Raw genomic sequence first — 18,292 nt, 5'->3', positions numbered from 1 at the left:
AAACTGCATTCTCGTGTTACTGAACAGGAAACTGAATTAAAGGGAACTGAATTAGCGGGAACTTACTTACTTAGCGGGAACTGAATTAAAGGTACTATCGGAATTTATCCTTACTTCACTCTTACGAGACGGTCTATATGTTGGAAAACCTTCTGGATTTAACCAGGGCTCTTTATTATAACTTCTAACAATCTCTACGTCAATTTATTTACGTAACATAAATTATATTGTATACTTTAAACAAAAACATTATTAATGTTATTTTATAAATTGTTTTCTATATCTTGTAAAAATTTCAAAAAAATTGACTAGTAAATTATTGTAGCTGTTTCTAGAATGACAATATCATCAATAAATTCACTATTATACATATATTTATAAGAAGGAAAAGAATTTATAAAACGTTTTTATGAGCTAATTTTGGTTCATTTATCTAAATTAATAAATATAATACAAATTTAAAGCTAAGTAAAATTATAATACTAATGTTACACTAAAAAAAAAAATCATGTGTGAAATTAGGTTTGAGTAAAAATTAATAAAAAAGTGTATGTAAAATGCAAGAAATAACATGTAACGTATGTGTAAATACATAAAGGACAAAATAAAACTAGCGAATAACAATACAATAAATGAGTACGCTAAAATTAAATACAATATAAATTATAATAAATTGAATAATATATTTAAAACAGTTTAATTAAAAACAGCGTATAAAACAAATAATAAAATACATAAATAATGAGGATCCTTCTATAACAATAAATTATGGTAACAATTATAATTTACAAAAATAAGGAGTGTATAGTCTCTATTATGAAAACTGTGACCTAAAATATATCGGAATGACAAATCGTTCTTTCTCCATAACAATTAAAGAACGTATTAATCGTATAATTAAAAATAACAAAGAAAGATCTAATTTTGCTTAAAAAATTTTAGAAACAGGACTAAAATAATATTTATTAAAATATTAGAATACACTAACAATTATCATAAAACCAACGTATTAGAATAATTTCATATATATATTGGAATAATAATAAATTAACGATCGAACAAGTCATATTCGATACTAATATCCTATATAAACAAATTATATAATAATTATTAATTAATAGGATGGTACTATTTCATTTCATATCACATAATAGTCGTAAACATTTTACGGACATGACGTTACATTTTTATTAACGTATAACTTATTTTATTAATAGACATTCGACAATTATGAACGTACCAATTTAAATTCAATTTATTTATAATTATACATACAAAATTATATACATGAATATTAAATTAATAACTTCAAATAATCCCCGATGATGGAGAAGTGATTACGAAAGCGCTTGGATACTTATGTTGAAAATTGTTGGTAGATGGAAATATTTTTTTATACAAAAAATACTAAAGAAAATCGTAATTTAATGTACTATATTTCCAGTTAAAAATATATAACATAAAAAATAAAAATTAAGTTGACCTAAAACCGTAAAAAAAAGAAGATAAGAGTTCATTTACTATTTTAAATTTTAAAATTTATAAGTCGCAGTCAAATTAAAAACAAATTCCAAAACTTTTTAATCAGGCGCCGACTTCAAAAAATCAATATATATCTTATTTCACAATTTATGGTTTAATTTACATTATAAACAAAGATAGGCATATATTAAAAAAAAAACTTTAAAAGAAGAAACTTACATAAAAAGATTATTATCGTGCATGAGCCAAGGATCTTTTATGTACACTCCGCATCAATATATAATATTTTTTACCTTAAATTTCTCATCTAATTTTTATGAGTACATAGTTAAGTAATTTTCATCAAATTATAATTGTAAAATATTCTACTATTAAAAAATTGATTCAACACAAAATGAAAAAACTTCTAAATCTTATAGGTAGGCAATTTAATTTTTCGTTAAAAATCTTCTTATCAAAAAATTATTTATCTTTAAAATTTCCAGTACAAGATAAAAACAAATAACTTATTTCTCGTTCTATTTAGTAAAAAATAAAGATTAAATATACAACATAAAAAAAAACGCAAATATTAAATTGAGGAGAACTTTCTACATTTTTTTTTAAAAATCTGTTAAAAATGACTAATTGGAAATTTTATTTTCAATAAATATTTGTATCAAGAAGGACCTATTATTACATGATTGTCTTTTAACTACTTTTAATAATTTAAATGAAAGTTAGTCCACCGGACTGTTCTAGTGGTAAACTCGTCGTTGCAAACTACGCTTATTTTCGAATTCAAAGATTCTGAGGTTCAAATCCTACTAAAAGTTAGCTATTTTTATACGGATTTGAATACTAGACAGTGGATACCGATGTACTTTTATGGATGGGTTTCAATTAACTACAGATCTCAGGAATGGTCCGCCTGAGCCTGTACAAGACAACACGTCATTTACATGTCATACATATCGTCATCTCATTGGAGAGTTGCTAATTGTTCACTAGTTAACCAGATTGTAACGTACACATAAGGAATAAATAAAAAAAATTGAGTTAGTTATAAATAAAACATTTTTAGGAAAAAGAACCGGTTTGTTTTAACGTAATATAAATCATACATTTTTCAAAAAAGAATACAGTTGAATAGCAGTATCAAACTTTGATACTCAAATAACTAACAATTAAGATTATTTTATTAAAATAGCTGTTTAAACAGTTAAGTAAAATATTAAAATAAAAATATATAGTTGAATAATCAGATAAATTACATTACAAAAATAATATATCTTAATATCTAATCCGCTTACATGATTCTAAAATCTGTAAAACAGATCTCTATTTTTAATTTCATCAAAAGTTAAATAAAATGACAAAATTACATATTATTTTTAAAACACGGGTTTTTTTATTAGTATTGTGTTTACATAATAATAATAATAATAATAATAATAATAATAATAATAATAATAATATACTACATTCATTAAGTTAAAAAAAAATATTATAAATAAAAACTTAAAAAAGAAATTTCTTTCATTTTGAATCATCTATTTTGCAATATTATGGGTAGGTTTTTCATTACCTTATCAACGATTTGACTATTTTTGGCTTTTTGGTCTTTCTACACATTAGTCTGTCAAAAAATGTTTATATTGCAAACAAGTGGCTGATTTTACTTTTAATATTATACAAAATAAACACGACCTAAACTCGATTATTTTTACGATTTCACAAGTTTTTTTTTCTGTAATGATGATACCTTGAAAAATAATTTTTAGATAATAGTGGTATTTCTTGTAGAAGCTGTGCCAAAACCGTAGTGGATTCCGCATGTTTAGGAAAACGTAGGTTTAAGCATGGAGGCCGCAATACCTGGCAGAATAGTGGCCGGGATTGTTGGCACAGGAGTGCTGCCTGATGGGCACTACTCAGTGCTATTGTAGCGACGCCGCCGCGAGTATCGGCGTCGGGCCGCGTCGTGACGCTAAAAAGTGCGACAGACATGGGATGAACGTCCAGTTCTACGCGATTACGCATTTTATGTTCTGATATGGATTATTATTATTTATTTATTTTAATAAAATAATAAGTTTTGTTAAATAGCTTAGAATACATAGACTATTTATAAACTGCAAAACCTGTTTACGTGTTTTATTTTTGGGAGTGTTAATTATATTTATTAACGGTTATGTTAGTCAACAGTTTTGCAATTATGTTGTGCATTAATATAAATCATACGATCAGGTTTGAAATGACAAAAATATTTATTATTGAGTAATTTTACGTATTTAATAAACATCATTGCCCTGTTAAAGAAATAAAATATATTTTTCATATTTGTAACACGCATTTAGACATTACAATATATTCCGTTATCAGATATGCAGATCTGTTATGTACTTCCCATCCTTTGAATATACCTGATTTGAGACATTAACTGAAGTCATCTCTTTTATAATATACTTTCTTTTATTTCCTAAATACTTGAGTTTACTTAAAATTTATAATAATTACTAACAAATAACCAAATTTATTTGTAACGTATTTATTTATTTATACGTGACAAGGTTGTCAAAGAGTATAATCAAGTGTTCATAACCTAGCGTACTTATTAAATATTTACATAAATTTTTATAAGCTGTTTTAAATAATTATATAGTATAAAAAGAAATTTTAAACGTCACTAGATACTAAAATGTAAAACACTTTAAAAATAAGCCCCCATAAAGATTATTAAAAAAATAATAGTTTTAGTATCTACTTATAAAAATTGTGACAAATTAAATAAAAACTTTCGTAATACATAGAACTTTCGTAATACTTAGATCCTTGGAGCTTTTTTTAATAAAAAAATTTAAAAAACATATTACATCATTTATTTTATCTAATAATAAAATGCGATATTTACAAACTTAAAAATAAAATACCGTAAATACTATAAATATTATAAAAATTAGTTTTTAATTACTTTAAAGTAGATTTTTAATTTAATGCGATCAAGAAATAATATTTTGTGAAGACTACATGATTCCCTATTATTTAAAATAAAATCAGAAAAATATTACTTTACATAAATTACATAAAAACTGATAATGTCAAAAATATTAAAGAAGTAATTTTTAATAATAAATTAATTACTTTAAATCTAATTCTCTAAAAAAAAAAACTGTTATTTTTACATCTTTTCAAAAATCTATCGATTTCAGTAAAAAAGAAGGTTCTCAATTTGACCCGTATAAATGTATTTAATTTATTCATTATTTTTATAAGTACGTTCAAGTCTTAAGATTCATCAGACGGACCAAAATTGATAATTCTTTTATTTAATTTTTTTTAGAGTATATTCTTTTGATAATCTTGAAAAATAATTTTCGGTATAAATAGGGGGAAGTTTTTGTTTAAAAAAAAATAATAGTTTTTACATAAATGACTAAAAGATATTTTCGATTTTTGTTATCATTGCTATTGTTTAATGATAAATATGCTTAATGATAAATATATCTTGTGTTAAATGTAGACACTCGTATAATATATCTTCTACCATACGGTATATCAGTAAATAATATTAAAAGTATTTCACAAAAAAAAAAAAACCTTTGCAAAATTTTGGGAGAGAAGATACATATATAATCGTGCGTACCAGAAAACCTGACTTAACATTCCGGTTACTGTTTCTTTATCTGGTTTACGTACATTAATTTTTTTTTAATCAAGATAAACGTTTTCCACTTTTATGTATTGTTTTTGCAAACGGTTTAATATCATATGCAGTTTTTTATGCCTAATTTTGGAAAAATTGAATTCTCCTTTAAATTTCACATTTTTGAATTTGATGCCGAATAGGAATATTTAAGTTGTCGATTATTTAAATTAAATGTACAACCTTAACAGTTTAAATTTTTTAAATATTTTTCGCGTTTTAGAGTGTTTTTTTTTGTTTTTTAAACAAAAAAAAAACAAGTTAAAAAAGTTTTTTAAACTCCAGCATTATAATTTATGATTTTCCTTTTTTAAGTTAATATTTAAATCTAGTCAGTTGCTATTAATATTTTACCTGAAATTTGTATATATATATATATATATATATATATATATATACACACATATATATATATATATATATATATATACACACATATATATATATATATATATATATATATATATATATATATATATACACACATATATATATATATATATATATATTTGTGTGTAAACCAGTCTGGATTAAATAACTCAATTAAATAAGAAACATTCCAAAAATTTCATAAAAACTGATATCAAAAATATTAAAAAAATAACTTTTAATAATAAATTCAATACTCTAAATCTAATTGTCTTCAACCAAAAAATAACATATACTTATAATTTTTTTTTACATTTCTCTTTGTTTTTCTTTTTATATTTCTTTACTGTAGCTAAAAATCACTAAAACAATTTTATGTTAAAAAAAAAAACAGAAATTCGCGAAGTGTAGAATTAGGAATTATCAGTAAGTTTTCATTTAGGTAGTTAATACATCCTCCGTAATTATGAAATACAAATAAATTACATTGTACAAAAGTTTAATAAAATATCACTAAAATAACAAAAGTAAAACTTTTGTTACAGAAAAAAAGTATTGGAAATTTAAACCAGAATTCATACCTCAATATCAGACTCGGACTAATGAGCTTTGAAAGAGGCTTCAAAGATAAGTCATCATTCATTTCACACATGTAACATAGTTATGAGCTATTTCTGTACATTTATAACATTTTAATATCAGAAAATTTAGATCTTCATCACTCTTTACTATTGATCATATCAATATTAAACTAAAAAGTGTTAAATAGTAAGTTATTTTAAAAACTAATAAAACAAATTTATTATAAAAAAAATTTAATAAACAATTATTAATGAAAATACAGATTTAAAAATACAAACACTTACATCAAAACCTACACCTACACCATATAAACGTGAATTTCGAATTATTCATAAGTAATAAATAGAGTTATTTAGTCATTAAAACAGTATCCCATTTAGTCATTTCTTATTTACAAAAATATTCTTCAAGCGTCATTGCAAAATTAGAAATCATTTAATAGCTACATATATAATGGACGTTTTAATAACAACTGTAATTAAACAGTGAACATAAGTCAATAAAAGTTAAGTGCATATAACTCGGTGTAAGAATAAATATTTCAATAAAATATTCATTAATTTAACTCAAAAGTGACTCTAATAGCTTTAAAATGCCACACTAATTAAAACGTTTTATGAACTAATTATAAATTTAACATTTAAATCGTGAAAAAATAATATAATAAATTAAAATAAATGTACAAGAATAATAATTAAAAGGTTTTTAAGAAGATTTTATGAAATATCAAATTACTTCTTTAAAATTTAGTTTAACCTCAGGTAAGATTTATAAATTATTATTTTTATTTTATTATTTTAAAACTACAAAGAAATTAATGACTCATTAAAAAAAAAAAAAAAAAAAAAAACTGTCGTCAATCACCATAATAATTTAATACCAATAATTTTAATTTTAAAAGAAACACAATAAAATATTAGCTGTTGATATTCTATTTATTTTAAGCAGATTTTGGGGTATTTTTACAAAAAAAAAGTAGAGTATAGATAAGATATTAAAGTACAGTATTATTTTCTTAAATGTGTGCGCGTGCACGCACACACAAACACATCATAACCTGTAGTATTACAGAAATAAAATAATAATAATAATAAAATGATAATAAAAACAATAAATATACGACTTGTTCACCCTATAAACGTCCATAGGATCTTCTAAAACCAGACTACTTCTTTCGAACCTCAACTTATAAACGGTATAACAAACAAAATTTTCTTAGCTTATTATTTAAATACTGCAAATTATTTCGTTTTACATAAATAATATATCCTCAACTTCATATTTTTATAAGTGAGAATAGTTAAAATACATATAAGAGTACATTTATATTATTTATGTGTTGATAATTTGGATTTTAATAAACTATTTAGCATAACACATATATCCATTTTAAAAAATTTTCTTAATAAAAAATTTTCATTAACTCATTAAAATAATTATTATTGACTTATGGGTCAGAAATCATTTAATAAACTTTCTTGTGGAACAACAGTATATGAACTTTTACAAAGTTGAATGTACAATACTAAATAATCACTTCTAATGATTTAATTATTTGAATATTTTTTAAACTGTATAAGATTAAAAATATTTTAGAGAGTGGTAAAAGATAATATGGACTATATTTCATTTTTTAATATTTTTTAGAAACTACAAACATTATAAACCCAATTTTTACGCTACGGAGCAAATATAGGAAGCATTTTCTAGGGGGAGGTCAAGGCAAATAATATAATTTGTTATTCCATATGGAACACGTATAAAATAATATATTTGGCAAACGTCCTTCCAGTATCGCTTTTAAATTTATTATCTTCTTTTAAACAATAAATTGAATCAAATTTCATTATAATCTTTAGTTTGAATAAACTTAATAATTTATGAAAAAAATTCTTACTAAAGAAAGTTAAGTTCACGTACAACTAAAAAATTGAATTACAGTAAAAATATTAATTGGTTTATTAGTCCGCCGACTATCAAGAGAAATATCCATAATACCAATTTTAGTTGGGGGTCATAATAACGGCAGCGTAATAAGAATAGTCAACCTAATAATAAAGAAGAGGAATAGTCGTACTGCAATACGGTTTGCAGTCTACAACATAATAAAATCACACTAGAAGAATTTTTCCTTTTTTTTAAAATAAAAATAAAAAGGAGCAAGATAGACTAATATTTATAAAGAAAGAACAATACAGCAAACAATTGTAAGGAGAAAACTTTCACAAACCATTTACAAAAAATAAAATAAAAACACATAAATATACAAAAAATAAAATAAAAACACATAATATACAAAAAATAAAATAAATATACAAAAAAAATAAAACTTTATTTTTTATTTTATTTATACAAAATAAAAATTAGAAAAACATTTAAAATAAAAAAATTAAAAGAAAATTAGATGCAGATTTTTAATGTTAAAATTCATCTTTAGTATTTTTATAGATAAAGGAAAACTTGCAAAAATAAAAAAAAATAAATAAATAAACAATAGTAATTTTATAAATAATATGATAACACTTAAAAGAGAACTTCATAAATAAAAATAATAGTAAAAACAATCATTGATTACCAAATGATGCAATATCGCTTTTGATAATCCAAATCGAAGAAAAGGTACCTAAAATAACAAATAAAAATCTCTTAAATCTTCTCTTGGGCTAGCAACCTCGATTCAATCTACTCCCTTTACTTACAATAGCATAAATAAAAGCCTATTTCAAGAAATTCAGATAATATTCAATAGTTATTGAAATATAAATATAAATATTGGAGAGACAGGTAGAAGGAAAAAATTGTGTAGGCAAGCCACGTTTGAAATATGTAAAACAAATTGTTAGGGATGTAGGATGTAGGGGGTATACCGAAATGAACCGACTAGCACTAGATAGGGAATCTTGGAGAGCTGCATCAAACCAGTCAAATGACTGAAGACAAAAAAAAATTATACAAATTTCCGCCAGTTTCTGTGGCGGTGTAGTAGCGTCTCGGCCTTTCATCCGGAGGTCCCGGGTTCGAATCCTGGTCAGGCACGGTAAGGTTCATATCCTAAAATATTTCATTCTCATATCCCACAACAAACTTTAAGCTTGTATGGTGATATCATCAAGCGAAAAACGAAAAAAAGTTCATTCTGAAACAAACTTCCGACAACATAAATGTTTTATGTTCTTGTGTTAGTAAACATTTGTTAAAATATTTTTAATTAATTATAAATTTTAAAAAGTTTGTGGATATTGAATTTTTAAGGTAATTCAGAGATTTTTTTCTCTACCACTGTTAAAATATATTATTATTCCATTACTATTTAATTTCTCCTTTTAAGGTAAATTTTTATTTTTTATTTTTTTAATAACGTATTTTATGACTAGCTTTCAAGCAATTTTGAACCATGGTAGATTTCTCGGTCTTTGTCCTTATAAAATTCTAATATTCCTTTATTCTAGTTTTAATCCTTTTTTTATTTAGCTCTATGTATTCTTAATATGTTACTATGTGTACATATCAATTTATAGATATCGGCTCATTTGATAAATTTATTTTTATCTTTAGCATTTCCAAGGGCAGAAGTCAGTTTACTAGATGTAACGCTAAGTTATTAGTTTTTTTTAATACGTTTTGCCTTGTTATAAAATGGAGGACGAAGCGCAATTTTTGTCAATGTTTTACCCGATTCTTATTATATTTTACTTTAAAAAAATGTTTTATAGATTTTACCTTTGTACTAATATTTGATTCCTCCTAAAATCTATTGTAGATTGTTTTTTAACCATCGAAAAATCTAACAAATTTTTACTTGTTTTTTTTTCATGTTTGTCCTCAACTCTTGCATCCTTAATTTAACATACTTCCTGAAATTGACGATCGATGAAATTTTGCACAGTTACTTAGGTCGGTTGACAGTACAACACTCCACCATTACTTTTTCAAACATTTACCCATACGGGAGTAAATTACGGTTGCGGGTGTAAAAAACTGCAAAATCTGCAAAACAGCTATGCGGAGTTTTTGGGGTCACAGATGACAAATCCCGAAGCCGTTTGACATAAAAAAATTACAAAAACCAGGTTTTTTTTTATGGTTTCGAATTTGACAACATTTCGGCATCACACATATATACAGATGATTTTTGGCAGACAGTTTATTGAGACACATCTCCTTAATTAATAAGTTAATTAATTAAATGAAATAAAAACTTCACTATGCAAAAACTACATTATTTCGTTAATTTGTACAGTAAATGTTTGATTGAAAATTTGTTTGATATTTTATAAATATATTAGAAATTTCAATATATAATGTTTTCTTTTGAAATCCAAATTAACCTACTAATTAAACTCATGCAATGTACGATAATAATTTGATTAAAGTATGAATAAAAAGCACAAAGCAAGTTTTTAAAAATTTTGAAAAATATTTGTAACAACATTATTAAATAGAACACATGTTTAAATACAATCGTATTAATTTAACTAATTTTAATGTCTATGTTACTAACTTACCTTTGAATATAAAAATTTAATTCATGTCTATTCAAATTGGGTTTCAGAAATTCAAAAGCTTTTCATAAACAGAAAATTATGTTAAAAAACAATAAATATATACAAAATTTTAATTTTAAAGGAATAAATGAGAAAAATAACCCAAATAATAATATCAGCCAACTATTTTTACTTCAGCAAAGATGTCAAATATTTCTATCGGTTCATTTATCATTATCTCACTTTTCATAGACACTTCATTACGGTTACCAATAATAATTACAGAATCCTTTTAAACTATTTATAAATAGATTTCGAGTAAATGTTTTTATTAAAAGTAATAAAATAGAGTTGCATTATTTCACTCATTGAAACACTACAAACAAGTAATACTCTGGAAGGTCTTTTTTTATTTTATTTTTTTTTGTAGAAAAAGTAATTTTGGTTCTTAAGCTTACTGGCTATTAGCCAAAATTTTTGCTGACCGGTTAGTCGTTCAAATTAAGAAAAAATAAACACATAATTAAAAAAAGAGTATTTTTAGCGAACTACAAACAAATTATAAAACACGTTTAATTTAAAGAAAATGATTAGGCTATAGCATTAATAATATTAAATTAACTGCTAGTAACTTGTATTTTACATCTAATCATAAAATACACAAATTATCAATTAATTTATATTATTTACAATAGTATAAAAAATCCTCAGTATTATTTATTTTATACTTTTAACTTTACCCTTCCACAAGTCAGTTACGTATTTTTACTCAAAACAAAAAAAAAATGTTTGCATTTGCTACTACATCAATGTTTAGAATATATTGTTAAAAATTAGAAAACCAATTTCTGAACTATAAAAATTTATTTTCTAAGTAATATAAGTTTAAATATTATATTATAATATTATTATTATATTTTATATCATAAAAAAATAATAAAACGTTGTGAATTTGATCTGTAACTGATAAATCACAAAAAATAACTATTTAAATCAACTAACCCTCATAGTACAATTCACAAATGTAACCTTCACCTTTAAGATATCATAAAATGCGACTTAAAAAATACAAACTAGTGGTTAGGTGGTTAAATCCGTCATTGCAAATCAGTTGATTTTGAAGACGAGAGTTCTAAGGTTCAAATCCTAGTAAAGACAGTTACTTTTATACGTATTTGAATACTACATGGTGATACACGTATCCGAATACTAGATCGTGGATACCGACTTTCTTTCGTGGTTAGGTTTCGATTAACCGCACATCTCAGGAATGGTCGACCTGAGACTGTACAAAACTACACTTCATTTACATTCATACATATCATCCTCACTCATCCTTTGATATAATACCTTACGGTGGTTTCGGAGACTAGAGAAAAAAAAGAGAGAGAGAAAGGGCGAGAGGGACAGAGGGAGAGAGAGCGCGGGAGTAAGAGAGATCATTGAATAAAATCTTATTTTACTTAATTTGAAATTATTTCAATAAATCTCTCTGATAGGATGTGGAAACTACTGCAGAAATACATATTTAAAAAGTTTAAAACTATATGTAGAAACAATAAAAATATAATAACAATAAAATAATAACAGTTTTTTACGAAGTTGAATCTATAAGAGGAAATGTATCTTTTATTAACTAAAAATTTATATGCGTAAAATTTCTATTATACCCAAATATCTTCTAATTTATCTCTACGTCAAAACTTACTACACCATTATGTGATTTTTTTACACCTAAAATGTTCTTTATAGTACTAGTTTTGGATTAGATCTCCTAATCTTTTAATAAAACTTATATTTATATAATAAAACAAGAGATAAATATTAGAAATTAAAAAACACGACTGCCAAAAAAAAAAATTACTGACAAACTTTAATAAAGGATAATTACTAATATAGGATAATTAAAGAGCGTACGGATGATAATTTTGTAAATAGTAGAGAATATAATATTATTTATGGTATAAATTTTTTAAATTTACTAAAATGTGTATAATAGATTATTAAATTTTTAAATGTATATATATATATATATATATATGTAAAACCTATGATACTACGGTAACGTAAGAATTCCAACGCGGGGTCATACGTCTAAATCGGCTCAGCCGTTGAGTTGCTACGGTGGAACAAACATTCATACATATACATCCTAAATACATTACACTATTTTTTGAGCATTCGTTTAAAAATATATAGCAAAATTTACATTTATTGATAATACACAACATTTTAAATTACATTTGTTTTTATTAGATAACTCGAAACGTCAAGAAAAACAAAAGTGAAAATTAGTTCCAATTTATATTTTTAAAATATCTGTCTTATTCCTTCTTACGGCCATGACGCAAATAAAACATTCTAAATGCAAACAATACTAATCAGATTTACTGTCTCGAAGATTAATGATGTTCATTATAGCCAATTTCAATTTTGTTCACATAGATGTCGCCCCTATAGGTGTAGGCGCTAACACCGAAAGGACTTCAGCGGCGGACTGCAGGGTGAATCACGCTGAAAGTACGAGGCTCAAAAAGCTTAGTCTCCCACAATCAGCCCCGATAAATAATTTCACGCTGGTCTATAGAATAGGAACGCAAATAACCAAATTCGTCCTTAAATGAAACATAAAAATTTATAACCGCCACTAAATAACCAATAACCCGCCCGATGAATGGAAGACACAGCAGCAAGGGATTTTGTCAGAGCAAGGCTCTGCGATCTGTAGGGAGAAATAATTAAACTGAAATGAAATGGAATGCATAGTTGGCGGGAGTTTATTTCTCCCTACAAATCACAGAACCTGGACAGAGTCCCTTGCTGCTGGATGATTCTAATCGGGCATGTATTTTTTAAAAGGTTTATTTTACATGGCGGGTCTAATTTTTCAAGTTTTATTTATTATTTAGTACTTTAAGGACGGATTTAATTGCATTCCAATCCGTTGTTAAACCAGCGTTGTCGAACCCATTTTATGGGCCGACCGCGGAAGGCTAGGCTTTTGAAACCTGTCCTCCCGACGTAATTCCCCTTCAGACCGTCCACTGCAGTCCTTTCGGTGCTAACGCTTCATAGGCTAGCAGGAATACGCCACAACGGGGCACTGACTATCAGGAGGGAGCAATGCGACCCCTACTCCGGAGGTGTCGCAATTGCTGATTTATTTTAATTGACTTGTAAGTGTTAAAGGAGAGGTTGTGTAGAAGTTCTTCATCCACTTCTGTTATGGCTGCCATTCAGGACGCATCTCTGCTGGGCTCTGTTCCGGACTCCAGTCCGTGATGTTGGGACGAGTAATTAAACTCCCGCCACTCTTGCGTTTCAGTGTAGATGTCGAATTTTCCCTTTATTTCGGAGGAGTTGGTAAAATGATACACAATACTGAAGTATAACCGACTCATTGAAAAAAACAGCTTGTCTTCACTCCTAGCTTTTTATACTAAACCTGGCATGGGATGTTTGTTAACATTGGCCACATCTCAAACAGTCACGAGACCTGCGTCTTGTGTAAGGTAGTATATAACTTTTAGATAATCTAAAAAGCATCTAAAATACACATCTAACTTATTAACCTCGTTATATTTATTAAATAATCTTTATTATTACTTTAATTAATTTTTACATAATTTTTTTTATACTAAATTATTTAATATAAAAAACTCTATAAGAGGAAATATTTTCATGTTTTATAATAATTAAAATATCTATTTTTACAATGACATGGTTCAGAATACATTGTAAATACAATTTTTATAAGACATTTCAGAAATTATTTCAAGAAAATCCTGAAAAAAGGTAATTTATAAAAATATCTGTTTTAAATTTAAACACGGGACATAATTTCACGAAGCTCCCGTACAAATTAACATAAACTTGTAGTCTTTTATGATATAAAGTTGAGTTATATTCACTTTGTAATAATCTGTAAAATCTGATTCCGGTTCGTCGGAATAAAATTCCGACGAACCAAGAAATTATAAAACGAATAAGATTATTTTCATAAATTTTTCGACGGCATTTTTTTTACAAAGAAAATTCTTGAATTCGATATAATCACACTAGTCTTAAAACATCCAAATACTAATAATTTATTAATATGGTTTTTATAGCCTTCATTTAATAACAATTAATTTCTCAAATATGGTACTGCTGTGTTAAATAAATTAACAATTAATATAATCCACCTTACCAGCACGTTCATACGTTCTCTAGATCTTTCGCTTACTTGGAAGCCATCATCAGGAGTTAAAATTCATGCATTAAAGTCAAAGTTTAAAAATCAAGACTATTTTTAAATTTTAACTATGATTTTAAAACTTCAACTATAATGCATTAATTAAAACTCCTGATGATGGCTTCTAAGTAAGCCGAAAGATCTAGAGAACGTATCAACGTGATGATAAGGTGAATTATATTAGTTGTTAATTTATTTAATAATAATAATAATTAGAAAACCACTACGGTTAAGAATACTCTTTCCCGATTCGTAAAATTAATCACTATATGAAAACAGATATATAGAGCTAAAAATTTAATTCATAAAATTTTGTTGTAAAAAGTTAGGTAAAAAATAAAAAATACAAATCAAACAAATTCCTAATCAATAGAAGACTATAACAAAACAGATCTGCGAAAACAACTGCCAATGATGATACTGAATTATCGTTTTCAGTTTGTTAAATACTGTTTTTAAGAGTACAAAATACATAAAATAAACTAAGTTTGTATTATTTTCTAGCAGAAACGAAGAGAACAATTTAATTAAAATAAACAATAAAGTAATAAATTCGAAACAAAAGACAGCAAACTAACCTTCTTATATCATTGAAAATAAATAAATTATAGTAAACATGACGGCAAACAGAAATGATTAGAGAAAAAAAAACTCAAAACTCTACCTTGTTTAATTACTAACCAAAGATAAAATTTAGTTAGATTTTAGATAAATAATACACTAAACCATTTGATGCGCAGTAGAAAGTATGCCTGTTAATATACAGTAATCACAGTTGGTTCAATCGTATTGTTATGTTTATTTCATTTCTTCTATACAAAGTATTCAATAAAAAGGCTAAACTACATTTTAATTAATGAAAATGGCTGAGACTAAGGAAAATTAAAAAAAAATTGTAAACCTGTTTAAAAGTGGCACAGTAAACTTACCCTTCAAACTGCAAATGGATCGAGGTAGGAGTCAAGGGTCATAGGCACCACACTATTTGATTCGATTTTTTGGGTAAGGCTGTTGTTGTAATCAACTGGTCTGTACGAACATGGCGACGCCAAGCGGATTTGACTGGAATTAACTGGACCCGAGCAATTCAAACAGTCTACGTATTTCTTGAACAGACCTCGTAGATAGACAACACACACATCCATACGTACAGATGGCTCCCTCGATTGGTTTTTTAATAGAAAAAGGAGTCTCCAATTCTTCCCGTTGGCAATTACCCTTTCCAGGGAACTGTTAGGCTGTAGGTTCCGTCATCGTCAAATATAAAACAACAGATCCAAAGCCGTAGAACTGAAAATAAGAATAAAGGATTTCGAGGCGTAAAAAAGGGTAGTAAGAAAGGATTGCTTACCCACGAACGAACCACAGTACAAGACATATGCCCTACCCAGTGAAAAGCTCAATGTTAATTCCAAATAGTAGGATTTCATCCCGCTCAAAAACCCCTCAGAAGATCGGATCAATTTTATTCAAGTTGTAGCTCCATAGTACTGATAAAAGGATTTTATTGCGTTTGGCTTGATATGTTTGGTTAAATGGCACGTCTAGACTTTTGCTAATTAATGTTGGTAGCTACAATGGTATACTATATTAAAGTATAAAATAATTTAAAGAGCGGGTGAGGCCAGTTAGAACCTAGTCAAAAGTGTGAGTAAACTCTCCTATCATTTCAGTATAACAATTAACACTGGTCTTACAGGTAGTATAGGATAAGCATAATTACATTAAAATTAAAATAACTCAAGGACAGACTTCCCTCATTAGGAGACTACGCAGGTTTGCGACTATCAAGCCCTCTTTTAGCTACATGGTCGCTTATGTCAGTTAGTGTCTGTACACCAATAAGATTATCCGTATAAAATATAGTCGGTGATTGGATCCACCTTCAGAGGAAAAACGAGGGTTTCCTACTTTCTTCATTATGACAATTGAATGAAGGAATCTCGTCGATAACTTGATGTATGGTTCATAGACGAAGCCTCGTCGTTAATTAGGCCAGTTCCTTTACAACCTCCCGTCTTGGTCCTGTGTGATATGATCTTTAATTCCTCCCTAAAAATCAGGACAGTCAAACATCAGATATTTATTCGACTGGACCTTCCCTTTAAAAGGCACAAAATTCAATAGCTTTTAAGCCAAAACTCTTTAAACTGAAAAAAATTTCAACGATTGAACTGAGCCTGTACAACCACCCCTCTTATATAGTCTTTGTAGTCATACAAATCTTTCCAAGTCTTGAATAAATTCATTCACTTAGCTCCCTTCCCCTTAAAATACGCTCCCCTTAAAATAATACCCCTCTCAATCTACTATGTTTACAAAGATAGGACTTGCACTTTCTTATTTATTTGGAAATTTTACGTCCAGGACAACGAAATTTTCAATGGCCGCGGCTTCAGCTTCAGCTAAATTTTCCCAAGTTCTGATTTACAAAAATCTAAATCGCTCCTTGAATACTTTCAACCTCTTGCCCCTTCGCAATATACCCTTGGTATAAAAATAATATTACATATATTAGGTAATCGGTTGGTGTTAATGTCATTATCATGTTTTAATTTTATGATAAATTTATTAATAATAATTTAATTTTAAATAAATTATTATGAGGGCAAAGAATATAAACGATTTAGATAATAATTTTAATTTTAATAATTTAATTTTTAAATGTTTAAAAATGAAAAATATAATATTAACAACGTTTGTCTCAAATATTAACATTACATATACGTAAAATTTTATAAATCTGATTAATGTAGTTTTGAAAATAAGAAATGATTTTTAAAAGTTAGTTACAGTTCAAGATGATGTAAAAATTATCAGATATGATGGTTTAAAATACTTGGAAAAGCAAGATATTATTTTCATTAAATTAAAATATACAAGTTTCCCAAAAAATTAATACATTTTACTTTTATTTAGAATATAAAATATATCTTATTATAACCGAAAAATAACTTATATTTAGATACCACACATTTTAGTTCTTTCAGAATAAATGTTGCCAAGATTAAGATCCTGCCAAACAACATATTAAAGAATCATCATCAGAACCGAATCTTTATATTTTAATGAATTAACAGTGTTGTTCACTGCAAAATATTAAAATTAATATATAAAATACAAGATTTAATAAGTAGATAAGTATCATATTCGAAATATAATTAATACCCGAAATAAAACAATTTACTTTTTTATAACAATTTTTTTTTCGTAGAAGTTCACAAAACTCATTATCCATGTGATGGAATGTAAAATATATACACAACTCAAGATGTCTCTCATTAGGACCTTAGAAATTATAACTTTTATGATAAAACTTTAAAAGAGGAACCTTCCCTAGATATTTTCATTAAAAATACAGTATTACCGTTTTAAAACCTTTGGCCGCCAAATTCATTATTTCAAACCGAAACCTCATTCATGTTTTTATTGCATTTTTGAGTATAAAATAATATT

The 18,292-nt window shown here is 26.3% G+C and overlaps 1 protein-coding gene across 3 annotated transcripts in view; it reads left to right on the top strand.

Moving 5' to 3' along the window:
* The window catches only part of RhoGAP102A (Rho GTPase activating protein at 102A), a 449,504-nt gene that overhangs the window by 232,875 nt on the left and 198,337 nt on the right, over positions 1–18,292 (top strand). For 2 of the 3 annotated variants that reach the window (XM_075355555.1, XM_075355554.1), the window contains exon 1: positions 3,361–3,711. The exons of the other annotated variant lie outside the window; for it this stretch is intronic. The gene's annotated coding sequence lies outside the window, so the exon portion shown is untranslated. Of the gene's footprint in view, positions 1–3,360; positions 3,712–18,292 lie in introns of those variants that run through there. 3 annotated transcript variants of the gene reach the window in all.

This window comes from Lycorma delicatula, chromosome 2, assembly GCF_047948215.1.
Source record: "Lycorma delicatula isolate Av1 chromosome 2, ASM4794821v1, whole genome shotgun sequence".
NCBI classification, from domain to species: Eukaryota; Metazoa; Arthropoda; class Insecta; order Hemiptera; family Fulgoridae; genus Lycorma; species Lycorma delicatula.
Note: the sequence above shows the minus strand (reverse complement) of the source record. Positions and strands in the feature narration are given on the sequence as shown.